This window comes from Nerophis ophidion, linkage group LG04, assembly GCF_033978795.1.
Source record: "Nerophis ophidion isolate RoL-2023_Sa linkage group LG04, RoL_Noph_v1.0, whole genome shotgun sequence".
Lineage (NCBI taxonomy): Eukaryota > Metazoa > Chordata > Actinopteri > Syngnathiformes > Syngnathidae > Nerophis > Nerophis ophidion.
The window spans coordinates 5,602,865-5,622,990 of record NC_084614.1 but is presented as its reverse complement, the minus strand read 5'-3'; positions in this window follow the sequence as shown (position 1 = coordinate 5,622,990).

Here is a 20,126-nt window from a genome sequence, read left to right as displayed (position 1 = left end):
CTTGCCGGGACATATGGTACAATACAATCGGCAAGATAGGATGGAGCTAGACCGTGTAGTATTTTATACATAAGTAGTAAAACCTTAAAGTCACATCTTAAGTGCACAGGAAGCCAGTGCAGGTGAGCCAGTACAGGCGTAATGTGATCGGGATGTTTTCCTGCTGGCTCCGCTGTGAACGGGACTCTCGCTGCTGTGTTGGATCCGCTTTGGACTGGACTCTTGCGACTGTGTTGGATCCATTATGGATTGAACTTTCACAGTATCATGTTAGACCCGCTCGACATCCATTGCTTTCCTCCTCTCCAAGGTTCTCATAGTCATCATTGTCACCGACGTCCCACTGGGTGTGAGTTTTCCTTGCCCTTATGTGGGCCTACCGAGGATGTCGTAGTGGTTTGTGTTGTGGTTTGTGCAGCCCTTTGAGACACTAGTGATTTAGGGCTATATAAGTAAACATTGATTGATTGATTCGTATCCTAGTTTCTTATCCGCCTCGTGCGCACCTTTTGTTAGTACCCTTTTGTTTGTTCTTGTTTTAGTATTGATATTAAATCATGTTTTCTTATTCAACGCCTGCCACCGTCTCTGCATCTTGGGGTTCGTCAACAAAATGTGACAGTATTTAGTGTTAAAAATATTATACGGCTCTCACTGAAATACATTTTAAAATATTTGGCGATTGTAGCTGAGATAGGCGCCAGCGCCCCCCGCGACCCCGAAAGGGAATAAGCGGTAGAAAATGGATGGATGGATGGATGGCTTTCATGGCTCTCTCAGCCAAAAAGGTTCCCCACCCCTGTTTTATGGTATAACTGATGAGGAGCCAGTCTGGTATTACAGGTGTGGGACTGCTGCCCTCTAGTGGCGATAACAGGGAACTGCGCTTTGATAAATGCATGCAGTGAGAAGAGTGGCAGACCAACTTGTTGACCCCACTGAGGAGGAGGAGGAGGAGGAGACCCTCTTCTCTGCAGGCGTGGGAGCTGCACCTAGGACAAGAAGAGGGAGGCAGATGTCGGTGAGGTATAATAATGGGGGGAGTCTCTTAATAACACGGCTCGGGCCTAGAACAGACAGTCCAGCTGCTTTTGAAGGTGAACAGCCATCTGGGTGTGGATCCGTTCCAATTAGTGGCTCTTACCTGAGAACCACTCGGTGACATTTCTATCAGCGTGTGGAAAACGCCGCGGGCTAAAAAGATTTGCCGAGGAAGACGTGACCCTCCATGAGGGCGATGATACGGGAAGTGAAGAAAAAGTATATTTACGGTAAAGAAACGGTTAAAATACAGGTGTTAATGTTTTTGTATTTATTACAGTAAAGCTCTGTAAACACGAGCGTATGTAAAACAAAAAACTGGCAGCTCAGTCGTCAGAACTCTGGCGACTGAGCTGCCAATTTTTTGGGTGGGGTGCTGGAGCCTATCTCAGCTACATTCGGGCAAAAGGCAGTGTACACCCTGGACAAGTCGCCACCTCATCGCAGGGCCAACACAGATAGACAGACAATATTCACACACTAGGGACCGTTTAGTGTTGCCAATCAACCTATCCCCAGGTGCATGACTTTGGAGTCCCCCGGAGGGAACCCACGCAGTCACGGGGAGAACATGCAAACTCCACACAGAAAGATCCCGAGCCCGGGATTGAACCCTGACTACTCAGGGCCTTCGTATTGTGAGGCAGATGCACTAATCGTTCTTTTAATAATCGATCCTTGTGTGGTGTTGGGGTCTGGTGGGACCCGTTTTCATTTTTCATTAAAAGAAAAATGATACAATTAATGATTTTTTCATACTGAGACTCACTGACTATGGCTCATTTTTCTGTGAAGAACATATATCGTATATGTATAAGTCGCATTTTACCATGAATTGATTAACGTTGAAAAACTTTTTCAGGTGTTACCATTTAGTGGTCAATTGTACGGAATATGTACTGAACTGTGCAATCTACTAATAAAAGTATCAATCAATCAATCAGAATACATATTTAATGACCACACACCATACACCCCGCCCCTACAGAGTAAAACAACTTGCAATGAGCCTAGTCTATAAAATCCGCTACACCTCATTGATACCGAAGTACATGTCAAACTACCGTATTTTTCGGATTATAAATCGCTCTGGAGTATACGTCGCACCGGCCGAAAATGCATAATAGAGCAGGAAAAAAAAAACATATTAAAGTCGCATTTTTGGGGGAAATTTATTTGATAAAATCCAACACCGAGAACAGACATTTGAAAGGCAATTTAAAATAAATAAAGAATAGTGAACAACAGGCTGAATAAGTGTATGTTATATGAGGCATAAATCTTTCATCTCCGTATTATCGCTAAAATTCGCTCCATCCTGTCCACTAAAGACGCTGAGATCATTATCCATGCGTTTGTTACGCCTCGTCTCGATTACTGTAACGTATTATTTTGGGGTCTCCCCATGTCTAGCATTAAAAGATTACAGTTGGTGGAAAATGCGGCTGATAGACTTTTGACAAGAACAAGAAAGTTTGATCACTTTACGCCTATACTGTATATACCTTTATATACATATATACATACATATATACCTATACTGTATATACCTTTATATACATATATACATACATATATACCTATACTGTATATACCTTTATATACATATATACATACATATATACCTATACTGTATATACCTTTATATACATATATACATACATATATACCTATACTGGCTCACCTGCACGGGCTTCCTGTGCACTTAAGATGTGACTTTAAGGTTTTACTACTTACGTATAAAATACTACACGGTCTAGCTCCAGCCTATCTTGCCGATTGTATTGTACCATATGTCCCGGCAAGAAATCTGCGTTCAAAGGACTGCGGCTTATTAGTGATTCCCAAAGCCCAAAAAAAGTCTGCGGGCTGTAGAGCATTTTCATTTCGGGCTCCAGTACTCTGGAATGCCCTCCCGGTAACGGTTCGTGATGCTACCTCAGTAGAAGCATTTAAGTCTCACCTTAAAACTCATCTGTATACTCTAGCCTTTAAATAGACTTCCTTTTTAGACCAGTTGATCTGCCGTTTCTTTTCTTTTTCTCCTATGTCCCACTCTCCCTTGCGGAGGGGGTCCGGTCCGATCCGGTGGCCATGGATGAAGTACTGGCTGTCCAGAGTCGGGACCCAGGATGGACCGCTTGCCTGTGTATCGGCTGGGGACATCTCTGCGCTGCTGATCCGCCTCCGCTTGGGATGGTTTCCTGCTGGCTCCGCTGTGAACGGGACTCTCGCTGCTGTGTTGGATCCGCTTTGGACTGGACTCTCGCGGCTGTGTTGGATCCATTATGGATTGAATTTTCACAGTATCATGTTAGACCCGCTCGACATCCATTGCTTTCGTCTTCTCCAAGGTTCTCATAGTCATCATTGTCACCGACGTCTCACTGGGTGTGAGTTTTCCTTGCCCTTATGTGGGCCTACCGAGGATGTCGTAGTGGTTTGTGCAGCCCTTTGAGACACTAGTGATTTAGGGCTATATAAGTAAACATTGATTGATTGATTGAAGGTGCCTGGTATGTTAACCTAACATATTATGGTAAGAGTCATTCAAATAACTATAACATATAGAACATGCTATATGTTTACCAAACTATCTCTCACTCCTAATCCATAAATCCCATGAAATCTTCTTCCTCGATGTCACTTCTAAACAACTCTGCCAACTCCAAAGGTATGCGCCGCTTCCTCTTGTCCTTTTCTGCTGCATATTTCACTACGTCCATCTTGTAATCTGCACTACATGATTTCCTTTTCAACGCCATTTTTCTTCAGACCTTCTCACTTTTTTATAAGTTACCGCCAACGATGAAATGATCCATTCTAATAGCTACGGCAGTAGCATATAACATATAGCAGTTAGCATCCCATGACCCACAATGCACTACTGCCATGACCCTCCCCCGCCGAATTCTTATTGGCTGACGTGTGTGTGACGATTGCTGACATTTTCTTCGTCTCTTCCGCGAATGAGATAAATAATATTACCGTGTTTTTCGGACTTAAAGTCGTAGTTTTTTTTCATAGTTTGGCCGGTGGTGCGACTTGTACGTGAAATTATTAACACATTTCCGTAAAATATCAAATAATATTATTTATTTGATTCATGTAAGAGACTAGACGTATAAGATTTCATGGGATTTATGGATTAGGAGTGAGAGATAGTTTGGTAAAGATATAGCATGTTCTATATGTAATAATTATATGAATGACTCCTACATAATATCTTAGGTTAACATAGCAGTTGGTTATTTATGCCTCATATAATCTACACTTATTCAGCCTGTTCTTCACAAGTCTTTATTTATTTTAAATTGCCTTTCAAATGTCTATTCCTGGTGTTGGCTTTTATCAAATAAATTTCCCCCCAAAAATGCGACTTATACTCCAGTGCGACTTATACATGTTATTTTTTTCTTTATTATGCATTTTCGGCAGGTGTGACTTATATTCTTATAGTCCGAAAAATACGGTATTTGATATTGTGGAGTGAAGTAGAAGCATTTAAGTCTCACCTTAAAACTCAACTGTATACTCTAGCCTTTAAATAAACCTCCTTTTTAGACCAGTTGATCTGCCGCTTCTTTTCTTTCTCCTATGTCCCCCCCTCCCTTGTGGAGGGGGTCCGGTCCGATGATCATGGATGAAGTACTGGCTGTCCAGAGTCGAGACCCAGGATGGACCGCTCGCCTGTATCGATTGGGGACATCTCTACACTGCATATCCGCCTCCGCTTGAGATGGTCTCCTGTGGACGGGACTCTCGCTGCTGTCTTGGATCCGCTTTGGACTGAACTCTCGCGGCTGTGTTGGACCCACTATGGATTGGACTTTCGCAGCATCATGTTAGACCCGCTCGACATCCATTGCTTTCGGTCCCCTAGAGGGGGGGGGGGGGGGGGGGTTGCCCACATCTGAGGTCCTCTCCAAGGTTTCTCATAGTCAGCATTGTCACTGGCGTCCCACTGGATGTGAATTCTCCCTGCCCACTGGGTGTGAGTTTTCCTTGCCCTTTTGTGGGTTCTTCCGAGGATGTTGTAGTCGTAATGATTTGTGCAGTCCTTTGAGACATTTGTGATTTGGGGCTATATAAATAAACATTGATTGATTGATTGAAGTATATTTATATAGCGCTTTTCTCAAAGTGACTCAAAGCGCTTTACATAGCGAAACCCAATATCTAATTTTGTTTTACATTTAAAGCAGTGTGGGTGGCACTGGGAGCAGGTGGGTAAAGTGTCTTGCCCAAGGACACAACGGCAGTGACTAGGATGGCAGAGGCGGGGATCGAACCTGCAACCCTCAAGTTGCTGGCACGGCCGCTCTATACCGCTCCAATGTGTAATCTGCAGTACATCATTTGCTTTTCGGTGCCATTTTTGTCCAGCCCTTCTCAGTTATTATCAATCAATCTTTATTTATATAGCCCTAAATCACAAATGTCTCAAAGGACTGTACAAAACATTACGACATCCTCGGAAGAACCCACATAAGGGCAAGGAGAACTCACACCCAGTAAGTCACCGCCAACAATGCCAACCTCAGCGCCTCCAAAACCCTCAAATCTAGACTCCAAACATCCCAGAATAAGCTAGTCCGGTTACTTTTAGACCTCCACCCCAGATCACACCTCAATCCAACCCACTTCTCCAAAGTGGGCTGGCTCAGGGTGGAGGACAGAGTAAAACAACTTGCACTGAGCCTGGTCTATAAAATCCGCTACACCTCCTTGATACCGAAGTACATGTCGAACTACTTCCTTAACGTAAATGACCGCCATAACCACAACACCAGGGGAAGCTCCACAAACCACGTTAAACCCAGATTCCGATCTAACAAAGGTCTTAACTCATTCTCTTTCTATGTGGAATGCACTCCCAACAGGTATAAAAGTAAGTGCATCTCTATATTCCTTCAAAACCGCTCTAAAACAACACCTACAGGCAACTTCAACCCTTTACTAATACCCTCCTCCATTCACATCCCATCTCCCCGGATAATAAACAACTCAAATGTACTTCTAATGTATATACTTGTTCTTATGCTATCTGAACTCACTATGTTCTCTGCTGACTGTACATATCCTACTAAGTAAGACCTACACTGTTTCAATGTCCACATTTCTCTGTTGATGCAATTGTTGATGACTGAAGTTCTGATATCAACCAAAGCTCCTCATCCCACTCCCCGGATTGTAAATAATTCAATGTACATAATATGATGATTAACTTGTGTGATGACTGTATTATGTTGATAGTATATATTTGTACCATGAATTGATTAACGTGGACCCCGACTTAAACAAGTTGAAAAACTTATTTGGGTGTTACCATTTAGTGGTCAATTGTACGGAATATGTACTGAACTGTGCAATCTACTAATAAAAGTATCAATCAATCAATCAATCAAAAATGAAATGATCTATTTTAATAGCTACGGCAGTAGCATATAGCAGTTAGCATTCCATGACCCACAATGCACTTCTGCCACCCCTTCTTAACTGTCTATGCGACGTCAAGGCTTGGTTAGCCCAGAATTTTTTAATAATGAATGAGGGAAAAACGGAAATTTTAGTTTTTGGTCCGGCCCTCACTGACTTGGGACCATTGCAAAATGATGTGTTTGTCCCAAAGTCACCAGCCTTGGCGTCATTTTAAACTAGACAAACAAGTCAATGGCGTTTTAAAAGTGTGTTTTTATCACCTTCGTCTTTTAGTAAAGGTTAAACCGTTTTTATCTTTTAACCTTTTTCAACAAGTCGTGCATGTTTTTATTTCAAGTGGCCTGGACTACTACAATGCACTTTTTGCTGGCATTAGCCAAAAAGCTCTCTCCCCGGTTGCAGTTAGTCCAGAACGCGGCAGCAGGACTTTTAACAGGGGCCAGGAAACGCCAGCATAGAACCCCAATTCTTCAGAGTCTGCACTGGCTCCCTGTTCATTTTAGAATTGATTTTAAAACATTGCTGTTTGTTTTTAAATCTTTACATGGACTGGCACCTCAATATATCTCGGACCTCATCCAAATTTACATTCCTGCCCACGCTCTGAGGTCCGAGAGCCAGCTCTAGCTCGTGGTGCCCAAGACCAGACTTAAGACCAGGGGAGACAGGACCTTCTCTGTGGTCGGCCCTAAGCTCTGGAACACTCTGCCGCTCCACGTTCAAACTGCTTCCACAGTGGAGTCTTTTAAGTCTCGTCTTAAGACCCACTTTTATTCTTTGGCTTTTAACACTACGTGAGTTGTGTGGTCCTCTGTCCTCTGTGTTTTTTACACACTTTGATTTATATTTTAGTGTTTTAATTGATTTTACCCTTTATAATAGTTTTTAATCATGTTTGTATTTATAGGTTTTATATTTATTTATTTTTTTGTTTTTATTCAGTCATTGGTGGAGCATAATATATATATATATATTTTTTTAATTTTTTTACAATTGTTTTTAACATGGCTGTGCAGCACTTTGGAAACCTTATTGTTGTTTAAATGTGCTATATAAATAAAGTGGATTGGATTGGATTGATGACCCTCCCCCGCCGAATTCTTATTGGTTGTCGTGTGTGTGACGTTCGCTGACATTTTCTTCGTCTCTTCCGCGAATGAGCTAAATATTATTATTGGATATTTTACGGTAATGTGTTAATCATTTCACACATAAGTCGTTACGGAGTATATGTCGCAGCCCCGACCAAACTATGAAAAAAAACTGCGACTTATAGTCCAAAAAAATACGGTACTTCGGTAACGTAAATGACCGCCATAACCACAACACCAGGGGGAGCTCCACAAACCACATAAACCCAGATTCCGATCTAACAAAGGTCTTAGGTCATTCTCTTTCTATGCCACATCAATGTGGAATGCACTCCCAACAGGTATAAAAGTAAGTGCATCTCTATCCTCCTTCAAAAGCGCTCTAAAACAACACCTCCAGGCAACTTCAACACTTTACTAATACCCTCCTCCATTCACATCCCATCTCCCCGGATTATAAATAACCAAATTTAAATAATTAAATGTATATACTTGTTCTTTTGCTTTCTGAACTCACCATGCTCTCTGCTGACTGTACATATCCTACTAAATAAGACCTACACTTTTTCAATGTCCATTTCTTTGATAATACAATTGTTGACTGAAGTTCTGATATCAACCAAAGCTCCTCATCCCACCCCCCGGATTGTAAATAATGTAAATAATTCAATGTACATACTATGATGATTAACTTGTGTGATAACTGTATTATGTTGATAGTATATATTTGTATCATGAATTGATTAACGTGGACCAAGTTGAAAAACTCATTGGGGTGTTACCATTTAGTGGTCAATTGTACGGAATATGTCCTGTACTGTGCAATCTACTAATAAAAGTTTCAATCAATCAATCAAAAACACATTTCTATTACATATAAGATGTCCGGGTCCAATGGGGCTAATAGGAGTGTGGAAATTAATGTGTGTACCACACACAGTTTCACCATTTTAGTCATAATTTTTGCGCGCAAAAAATACCTGTCTCTATGACTTTAGCTCCAGACTTCTTCTGTTTGTTTGATGTCATTACTGCCACTAGTGGTAGAAAAGTGGATTACAACCGAGTACCTGAGACAGATATTTTTGGGCGGCGCAAAGGCGTGGCTCGGGTGGTGGAGCGGCCGTGCCAGCCACTTGAGGGTTACCCGTTCGATCCCAGCTTCCGCCATCCTCGTCACATTTGTTGTGTCCTTGGGCAAGACACTTTACCCTTGCTCCTGATGAGTCGTGGTTCGGTCCTTGCAGGGTAAGTGCGGAGAGAGTGTTTTGCATCTTGCAACGGATTTAAATGGGTGTAATTTCAAATTTTTTTGGGTGATAGGACGTGATTTTGGTTTAGTGAGCAGGTTGTTATGTGTGAACATGTGTGTTGACTTTTTGTACTGGTTCCATTTTTATTTTCTGCACCATGACTAGGGGAGGTTGTTTGGATTGGGTCATAAAAATTCATGCTGTGCTTTTCATGTCAAAAAATGACACATCATGGTCACTGACCTGACTTTCTTATGTTGTCCACTAAATGGCGACACATAGCCACCTGTCAGGACCCTCTGGATATTTAATTTTGATAAGAAAGCATGGCGAAGTTGCTTATCAACTTATCGTGGGTGAAATTGAAGATGCCGTGGTATTACACTGATAACATTTTTTAGATACTAAAACTGATATCATGTGTATTGTATCTGCTGATGTAGTTACAGTGGGGCAATAAAGTATTTAGTCAGCCACCGATTGTGCAACTTTTCCCACTTAAAATGACGACAGAGGTCTGTAATTTTCATCATAGGTACACTTCAACTGTGAGAGACAGAATGTGAAAAAAAATCCAGGAATTCACATTGTAGGAATTTTAAAGATTTTATTTGTAAATTATGGTGGAATAAGTATTTGGTCAACCATTCAAAGCTCTCACTGATGGAAGGAGGTTTTGGCTCAAAATCTCACGATACATGGCCCCATTCATTCTTTCCTTAACACGGATCAATCGTCCTGTCCCCTTAGCAGAAAAACAGCCCCAAAGCAGGATGTTTCCACCCCCATGCTTCACAGTAGGTATGGTGTTCTTGGGATGCAACTCAGTATTCTTCTTCCTCCAAACACCACCAGTTGAGTTTATACCAAAATGGATACATGGATGATACAGCAGAGGATTGGGAGAATGTCATGTGGTCAGGTGAAACCAAAATAGAACTTTTTGGTATAAACTCAACTTGTCGTGTTTGGAGGAAGAAGAATACTGAGTTGGAACCCAAGAACACCATACCTACTGTGAAGCATGGGGGTGGAAACATCATGCTTTAGGGCTATTTTTCTATTAAAGGGACAGGACGATTGATCCGTTTTAAGGAAAGAATGAATGGGGCCATGTATCCTGAGATTTGGAGCCAAAACCTTCCATCAGTGAGAGCTTTGAATGGTTGACCAAATACTTATTTTCCACCATAATTTACAAATAAATTCTTTAAAATGACTACAAAGTGAATTCCTGGATTTTTTTTCCACATTCTGTCTCTCACAGTTGAAGTGTACCTATGATGAAAATTACAGACCTCTGTCATCATTTTAGGTGGGAGAACTTGCACAATCGGTGACTGACTAAATATTTTTTTGCCCCACTGTACAGTTGTGATCAAAATTATTCAACCCCCACACAATTTTGGTGTTTTAGCACGTTGAACATTTATTCCGTATTTTTTTTTATAGTCATATCAAATAAAGATGCATTAAATAGACAAATGCAACTTGAATTACATTATATTTTGTAACATACCAAACATTGTCATTTCTCTTAATATCTCATTGACAAAATTACTCAACCCCTTGAAGATCATACCTCTTAAGAACAGAATTTGAATAAGGTATTTTCAATCGGGTTTTGAACACACCTGTAGATGTGATTAGAACCATAACGAGCAACAATTAAACTGATTGAAAAAGACTGTGACGCTCCGCTTCTTGTAGATGGTCAATGGTGTATTTGCAACATGGTGAAGTCCAGGGAGTGGTCAAAGAAGTCAAGAGAGGAGGTGAATTCTCTTCATAAGAAAGGATATGGATATAAGAAAATAGCAAAGACATTACACATTCCAAGAGACACAGTTGGGAGCATAATTCGCAAGTTTAAAGCTAAAGGCACAGTGGAAACACTACCTGGGCGTGGTAGAAAGAGGATGCTGTGTGCAACTGCTGTCCGGTATTTGAAGCGTACAGTGGTGAAAAACAGCTGAGGAACTACAACAGGACATTGCAGAGGGGGGGACGCAGGTTTCGTCCCAGACATTAAGAGATGAACTCCCAGGCGTAGCCCACTTCTGACTACCAGGCACAAGAAAAATAGACTCCAGTATGCCAAAAATCATCTGGACAAACCCCAAAGGTTTTGGGAAACTGTTCTATGGAGTGATGAGACAAAACTGGAACTCTTTGGGCCTATGAAACAACATTATGTCTGGAGGAGAAAAAATTAAGCTTACAAAGAGAAGAACACCTTGCCTACTGTTAAGCATGGTGGGGGGTCAATCATGCTCTGGGGCTGTTTCTCTGCCTCAGGTACCGGGAATCTCCATTATGAATTCTATTTCCTAGCAGGATAGCTGCAAATGTCATGAAGTCAGTGAAGAAGCTAAGGCTTGGTAGACGTTGGACCTTCCAACAGGACAAGGATCCCAAGCATACCTCCAAATAAACATCAGAGTGGTTGCAGAAGAAGGGCTGGAAGACTCTGGAGTGGCCTTCACAGTGGCCAGACCTAAATCCTCTAGAAAAGCTGTGGTGGGACTTGAAGAAGGCAGTTGCAGCCCAAGAATATGAATGAACTGGAGGCCTTTGCCCAAGAGGAATGGACTAAAATACGTGTAGATGCTTGCAAGAAGCTTATGTATCACCTTTGAAGGATGTCATTACTGCCAAAGGGTGTTCTACTAAGTACTAAAGATGCATGGAACTAGGGGGTTGAATCATTTTGTCAATGAGATATTAAGAAAAATGTCCTTTTTTGCGATTTTGTAAAATACAGTGTTAGAATTTAACTTGCATTTGTCTATTTGACACATCTTTATTTGATATGACTATAAACAAAATACGGAATAAATGTCCAACTTGCTAAAACACCAAAATTGTGTAGGGGTTGAATCATTTTGATCACAACTGTATGTCAGAGTTAGGGGCGGTATAGCTCGGTTGGTAGAGTGGCCGTGCCAGCAACTTGAGGGTTGCAGGTTCGATTCCCGCTTCCGCCATCCTAGTCACTGCCGTTGTGTCCTTGGGCAAAACACTTTACCCACCTGCTCCCAGTGCCACCCACACTGGTTTAAAAATGTAACTTAGATATTGGGTTTCACTATGTAAAGCGCTTTGAGTCGCTAGAGAAAAGCGCTATATAAATATAATTCACTTCACTTCACAAATGTAAAAAGAAAAAAAAAAAAAAGGAAATGCAGGCCAAAACAATCGGTGGGACATTAAGCAAATGTTATGTTTAATGTACCCTAAGTTTTTTTGTGTAAATAAAACCAATAAAGACATTTTTTTTGCGGTCCCCCTTATTTGGAAAAATTACCGAAAAGTATCGAAATACATTTATCGGGACAACCCTACTACACGATATTGCGGGAAGACATCCGGCCAAGCAAAGTGTCTTCTTAATCCGCCAGGTCTTTGTTTTTTAATGAAGAGTTAACTAATCACTGTTTATTTATTTGCTTTATTATGATGCATTGAGATTATTAGCAGGGATTCCATTGCTGTGCAGCTGTATTCATTTACTGCAGCAGGGGGCAGCATAGTGTCATCAACCTGATTTAATCATGTCAACGTGGACGTTGAATAGTCGTTTTTGCCAGTGTGTGTGTGTGTGTGTGTGTGTGTGTGTGTGTGTGTGTCGACTTACATATTCCTTGCTTTTTCTCCCGCTTCCTTCCCGGTGGTCACAATAGAGTTGTTTTTTTTATTTTTTTTTATCTTCTCCAAGGCTGCTGGAAGGTCACCTGATCTCATTTTAGATTAGAACACCTCCACAGGCCAGAGTGCCACCGGGGCGGTTTGCTGAAGGAGCGGCGGGATGATTTGGGGGCTGCAGGGGTGTTTACTCAGCGTGACTTTCGGAAAAGAAGCAGAGTTGAGAAGAATGAGGCAAGGTGAAGATTTACCTTTTGTTGAAAGAGGGCTCACGCGCTTCCTGGAAGGCAAGGATGGTTATAAAAAAAAAGTAAAAAAAAAAAAAAGATGAGCTTCTTTTTTCGGGGTAGGTGAAAATGAAACCTGCAACACCTGCTTTGTTTGAGCGTGATTTTTTTCCATTTTACAGCCCAGCCGAGCGCAACAGGACCAATGAACGATGAAATTAGTTTTCCCTCACGTTGAATATGGAAAAAAAGAAAAGAAGAGGTGGTTAATAATCCGTGATATCAGCATGTTAAGACATCGGTGAAAGTGAACGTGTCAGATGATTGTTGGATAAGACCCTCCTGGTCACATCACTGTCAAAAGTAGCAGAAAAAACACATTTTAATATTAAATGACCTGATGTGTTGTTATTTGAAAAGCAGAGACAAGCGCGGAGGAAACAAAAAGCTATTCATGTGTATCCTGACAGGGGGCAGCAGAGAGCAGCACAATAAAAGAGTTGCCATATTCGGTGTCATGATTTTGTTTTTCCCCAATATTTACAACTCCATGTACACCAAATTGTATTTTAGATGTAGTTATTTTATCGTAATTACACTCCTTTGACGATTGACTGGGAAACATCACGTGTACAATTAAGTAATTTATTTCCAAAGACATGCACCAGGGGATAGGTTGATTGGCAACACTAAATTGGCCCTAGTGTGTGAATGTTGTCTGTCTATCTGTGTTGGCCCTGCGATGAGGTGGCGACTTGTCCAGGGTGTAACCCGCCTTCCGCCCGATTGTAGCTGAGATAGGCGCCAGCGCCCCCCGTGACCCCAAAAAGGGAATAAGCGGTTGAAAATGGATGGATGGATGGATTTCATTAAAATGTAATAATAATATTTTGGCATTTAATATTAAAAAAAAAACTATACACATAAACATTGTTTTAATTAAATTGTATTACGTTCATACATACTTGTAATTATCAAAGTTACTTATCTTAAAAAAAAAAAAAAAAAATTTAGTATGCGTGTACTTAAATATTACTATACAATAAAAACAAGTATTTAATTGATATGTAGTATTTAAGTAATGTAAAAACAACAATTAATAAACATAAGTATTGTTTTTAATTATTTTTAAAAAATAGTATTATATTCATTAAAAAATATATTTTCAAAATTACTAATCTTAAAAAAAAAAAAGTATTATTTTCATAAAGATTTGCTTGTTTCTTTAAAATAAATATTTTTTTGTATAATGTGCGTATATTTTATGCCCACCTTGTACTGCAGTTTGATTTAAGAGCACATTATCTTAAATTACCATACAATAAAAAAAACATTTATTTACAATTGAATAATTTTTATTTATTATAAAATAATCAAAACACATACTCATTTAATTATTTTAAAAAAAATATATTAATAAAAATTTAATTTTCATGTATGTATCTTTAAAAAAAACCTACCTTTTTTTGTATGTGTGTATACTATACATCCACCCTGTATTGATTTGAAAACACAATCTTAAATATTAATTTACAATAAAATAAAACAAGTATTTAATTCATATATTTTAATTAATGTAAAAACAAAAATTAACATAAGTGTTTTTAATTAATTTTGTAAGACAGTATTATATTCATAAAAACTTTTAATTTTCATAATTACTTTAAAAAAAAGTATTATTTTCATAAAGAATGACTTGTTTTCTTTATAAGAAATAACTTTTTTGTATAGTGTGTATATTACACGTCCACCTTGTACTGCAGTTTGATTTGAGAGCACATAATCTTAAATTACCGAGCAATAATATAAACATTTATTTAATTACAATTAAATAATATTTAAAAATTTATATAAAATATAAAAAAATACATATTCTCATTTCAAACTTACTTATCTTTTTAAAAAACAATTTTTTTTTTGTACAGTATGTGTGTGTACACTATGCGCCCACTTTGCTTGCTGCTAGCGGGGTGTGTAAACTAGTCAGGATGTGTCATGGATACAAAGGATTCTGGGTATTTGTCATGTTGCATTTATGCCGTGTTACTGGGAGGATGTCCTCCCGAAATGTGTTTGTCAATCTTGTTTGGTGTGGCTTCACAGCGTGGCGCATATTACTAAGAGTGTTAAAATGGTTTATATCACAACCATTAGTGTACTCTGTGTCACCCAGTATGGAAGCCACACACAACATGTTGCTGGACTGACAAGCAGATCGCACATGCTGTAGAGGGCGACAAAGTCAATGACTTCATAGCACGCCCTAATACATATTATCTGGGTGACTGCCGGTAGTCATTCTAGAGCAGGGGTGCCCATTACGTCGATCGCGAGCTACCAGTCGACTGCGGGGGGTGTGTCAGTCGATCTCCAGCCAGGCTTTTAAAAAAAATAGACCTAAAAATGAGTGATAATCAATCTTCACCAAGACGTCACTTAAATGACATTCATTCTTGTGAGATGACGCTGGCTGCTGCAAGATCCTTATTATGAAAATATGACCGAGAGGAAGGCGAGAAACACTTTTTATTTCAACAGACTCTCGCGCCGTACCTTCCGTCAAAACTCTAAAGGCCGACTGCACATTTCCTATCTTCACAATAAAAGCCCTGCTTCATGCTGCCTGCGCTAACTAAATACAGAGTCTCGGAAAACTGGCGTGCACAAGCGATCCCTCAGAAAGCTGGCGTGCACATCACTTGTGCATGCCAGCTTTCCGAGACTCTTATTTTGTTAGCGCAGGCAGCATGAAGCAGGGCTTTTATTGTGAAGATAGGAAATGTGCAGAGTTTTGACGGAAGGGACGGCGCGAAAGTCTGTTGAAATAAAAAGTGTTTCTCGCCTTCCTCTCTGTCATTTTTTCATAATAATGAACTGGCAGCAGCCAGCGTCATCTCACAAGACCCTCGGGTGCCGTGAATGTCAATCAAGCAAGCTACGGAATTTGCCGCCAATGTTTTTCTTGTAGTATAGATCTACGGTCGATCTACGTTCCCATCCTCACCTATGGTCATGAGCTTTGGGTCATGACCGAAAGGATAAGATCACGGGTACAAGCGGCCGAAATGAGTTTCCTCCGCCGGGTGGCGGGGCTCTCCCTTAGAGATAGGGTGAGAAGCTCTGCCATCCGGGAGGAGCTCAACGTAAAGCCGCTGCTCCTCCACATCGAGAGGAGCCAGATGAGGTGGTTCGGGCATCTGGTCAGGATGCCACCCGAACGCCTCCCTAGGGATGTGTTTAGGGCACGTCCAGCTGGTAGGAGGCCACGGGGAAGACCCAGGACACGTTGGAAAGACTATGTCTCCCGGCTGGCCTGGGAACGCCTCGGGATCCCCCGGGAAGAGCTAGACGAAGTGGCTGGAGATAGGGAAGTCTGGGCTTCCCTGCTTAGGCTGCTGCCCCCGCGACCCGACCTCGGATAAGCGGAAGATGATGGATGGATGGATGGATGGGTTTTTCTTGTAAAGTGTATGGAAGCTGGATGAATTATATGCCGAAAACCAACCACTTTCATGTGTTATTGTACAGAAAGGACAACTTTTTTTCTCCTCCAATTGAAAATGGGCGTTATCATCATTACTGTCTGATTCCAATCAATGCAAGTCATCAGAATCAGGTAATACACCAACTTATATTCTTGTCTTTGTGAAAGAAAGACATCTATATGTGTTACACATGCTTGTATTATCATTAAACACATTTAACTTGTTTACAAAAATGTCTCTTTCATAAATAAATAAATATAAATGATATACATAAATGAGGTAGATCCCCTCGAGTTGGTCAATTGAAAAGTAGCTCGCCTGCAGAAAAAGTGTGGGCACCCCTGGTCTAGAGAATATCAGCGTCTCCTATTGTCTTCTTCGCTTTGTGAAACGGGTCTTAAATGGCTCTTTGAATGGCAAAGGATACCGATCCCAGAACCATGTATATCAAATATTTCCGGACGGTTCAACCGCCCGAATCAATTTTTTCGTCATGTCACCCGCCCGACCCGCGGTTTATCCGCGGATGAGACCGCAAACCGCGCATATCTAGTGTATATCATACACATACCCTGTACTATAGTTTGATATCAGAGCACATCATTTTAAACACTGTACAATAAAATTTTATTAAAATGCATTTAATCAAAATGACATATTTTGTCATTTAGTATAAAATAAAAAAGATACATATCGGCTTTCAATAAAATGTTTGAAATGTTACATCATACATGTATGGGTGTATACTAAACACCCTCCCTGTACTGTAGTTTTGATTTAAGAGCACATCATCTTAAACAATACTATATATTTCCACGAAAGCAATCAAAGCTGCTCACACGGTCAATAAGGTGGCCAGTATGTTTTACAGGTAAACTTAAAGTGTATTATATCTATCCATGACAGCATTTTTGTTGTAAATTGTGAGGTGTGTCTGTTAAAATCATGGTTGTTTTTACAAATGATGACAGATGTGAACAAGAGCATGTATTGTCTTTGTGTGATGATGTAAACGAGATGTGGTTGCATTGTATATTAAGTAGGGGTGGGCAAATTAATGCGTTAATTACGCGTTAACTCATCAATCTATTAACGCCGACAATTATTTTATCGCACATTTGCGTATGTTGTTTACATGCTTTTATTTTGTTAACGCCTTTTCTTAACAAGATGGCGTCGCCCGGCGTGGAGGGGCTCTTGGTAAAGATGGAACATTTGGCAAAAATACCGGACAATTCTGCAAATTTCCTGGCTGGCTTACAGCGTGGTCACTCCGGGATCACTTATGACCGCCAGACAGTTCTGGATGTGGATAGATCGGGCCGTTTTGGACTGAATGAGGCGTGCTTGCTAGACCGGCTAGCTAGCATGGGAATACTTTGCCGGCTACATCCAGCGGCCTGTGAAGCAGCGGAGTATATGTGTTGTCTGTCTATTTATGAATAATGCAGACCAGGAGTGTTGGCTGAGTTCTTAACGTTTGCTTTCAGAGCGTGCATATCACAACATACAAGATGCCGTCATGGCGACACAACTGCGCATGCTCGTCATTCCTGTTGCATGCTGGGTAGGGTAGTTCTTTTTTTCCCTGGCTCATAACATCACAATATAGTACCATGTATATGATGCCTTCAGTTTATCAAAGCACCAAGCAAACAATCGGAAAATTCCCATCATATCAATTCCTAGATATGGTCATAATTATTTTAAGTGCACTACGCAGAATAAACACAACATTATTAATATTGCTACTACGGATAATTTGATCAAAAATTCCCTAAAACAGCCCACTACCTATAATATAGGTTTTTTTAAACATAAGATCCCTGATAAAAAAAAATGTTTCTGCTGTTACTTCAGAAATTGCCTGTTCAGATGTTATGATTGTGGCTCAGAGATTTGTATGTAGATTATATTTATTTTCCATAACAAACAGGATAACTTAAATACCCTGGCAGTGGCAATAAGCTTAAATGTTTGTATTTACATTTTTGGAGTTGATTTTCATAAAATATGCTATTTAACTGCTACTGTTTGACAAGGACTGATTTAAATTGTGTTTGCACAACAAATGTTTTGGCGCTTTTGTTCAAGTGGGAGAATATTCCAATAAAGGTGCACTACACACTACTTTTGAATTCATTATTGGGCTTTGCGTATACAATGCAGTTAATCGCGATTAATCGGAGAAATAGTGCGATTAACTTCGATTACAATTTTTAATCGTTGCCCAGCCCTAATATTAAGTATGTGTCCATGAAAGCGCATTTTATGACTTTTCTTGATTTGATTACGTGATAAGGTGTGATTTTATAGTCATGATTTTATTTCATGATTTTTGTATCCCTTTATATTAGGTAGCCAGGGACTGCAGATGGAAATGAGCTATTTAGCTATAATCTGGTACAGAATATACCTGTCTTTGAACTTAATGTTTCTGTGCATTGTCCCTTCAAATAAAGACTAAACAAACTATACAATAAAAATAAAAAAAAAATAATTATTATTAAAATGAACAATATACATATTGTCTTTTTTATTACATTTTAAAAATGTTATATTCATTAAAAACTATTTTATCTTTAAAAATACAACTTTTTTGTATAATGTGTGTATACTGTACATCTTCCCTGTACTGTAGTTTGATTTGTGAGCACACGATCTTAAACATTGCTATACAATAAAATAAAAGTTAAGTGCATTTATTAAAACTTAAATACAGTATCCCCCTGAATTGCCGCCGGGTATATAGTATGCGCCTGGCTAGAATTACTGCAGGGTCCAACTTGTTCAAGATTTCAATCATTTGAAATTGCAAAAAGGAAGAAGATTAAGAGCTATTCAGTAGGATTTAAATTCTAAGCTATTGAATATGCTAAAAAGAACAGTAAGCAGCTATGTTTTATTAATATGCCGTAGCTGCGTGTGTCAAATATGAGTCATTAAATGACTCCCGCCTCCTGATCCTTCTTGCGACTACTCGGCTGCAGAAGAAGTGACAACAAGCAGCGATCGTTTATTTTTTGCTCTCGCTTGCACTTTTAACATGGAGGATTACATATCCAAAATAAACCCGTTTTCTAAACTGGACTTTCAATCGAAGCAGGAGGTAATAAAGAAAGATCTCCATCGAGACAGAGAGACTTTTAAAACTGAAGAAAGATAAGGAAGACTTCTATAAACAAGTTATCGATGCTTTTGATCAGAAGAAGCTGCGCATAGACTTCATTTATAAGTGAAGTGAATTGTATTTATATAGCGCTTTTCTCTAGTGACTCAAAGCGCTTTACATAGTGAAACCCAATATCTAAGTTACATTTAAACCAGTGTGGGTGGCACTGGGAGCAGATGGGTAAAGTGTCTTGCCCAAGGAGACAACGGCAGTGACGAGGATGGCGGAAGCGGGAATCGAACCTGCAACCCTCGAGTCGCTGGCACGGCCACTCTACCAACCGAGCTATAAGGTAAGACCGTAATAAAGTTTTTTTATATTAAATGTGCTTTTCATGATGGTATCCTTACATCACACTCAAATTTATAAGCGCAGGCCTAAATTTACCGCATTCCTTTGTTAGCGCCAGGAGTGAGAAAAGGTTTTAAATTAATTAGCGTCCCGGCGGCAATTCAAGGAAATACGGTAAGTAATATTTTGTAATGTACATGGCACAAAGTCTTTTAATTGTTTTTATAATATTATATTCATTCAAAATGTTTATATTTTATCTTTAAAAATAAAACGTTTTTGTATGTTTGTATATTATAAATCGTCCCTGAACTGTAGTTTGATATGAAAACACATAATCTTAAACACTATACAATAAAACATTTTTTTTTAAATGCATTTAATTAAAATTACACATTTTGTAATTTACTATAAAATAAAAAATATACATATTCGCTTTAAATTACATTTTTAAAATATTATAAATTGGCCCTAGTGTG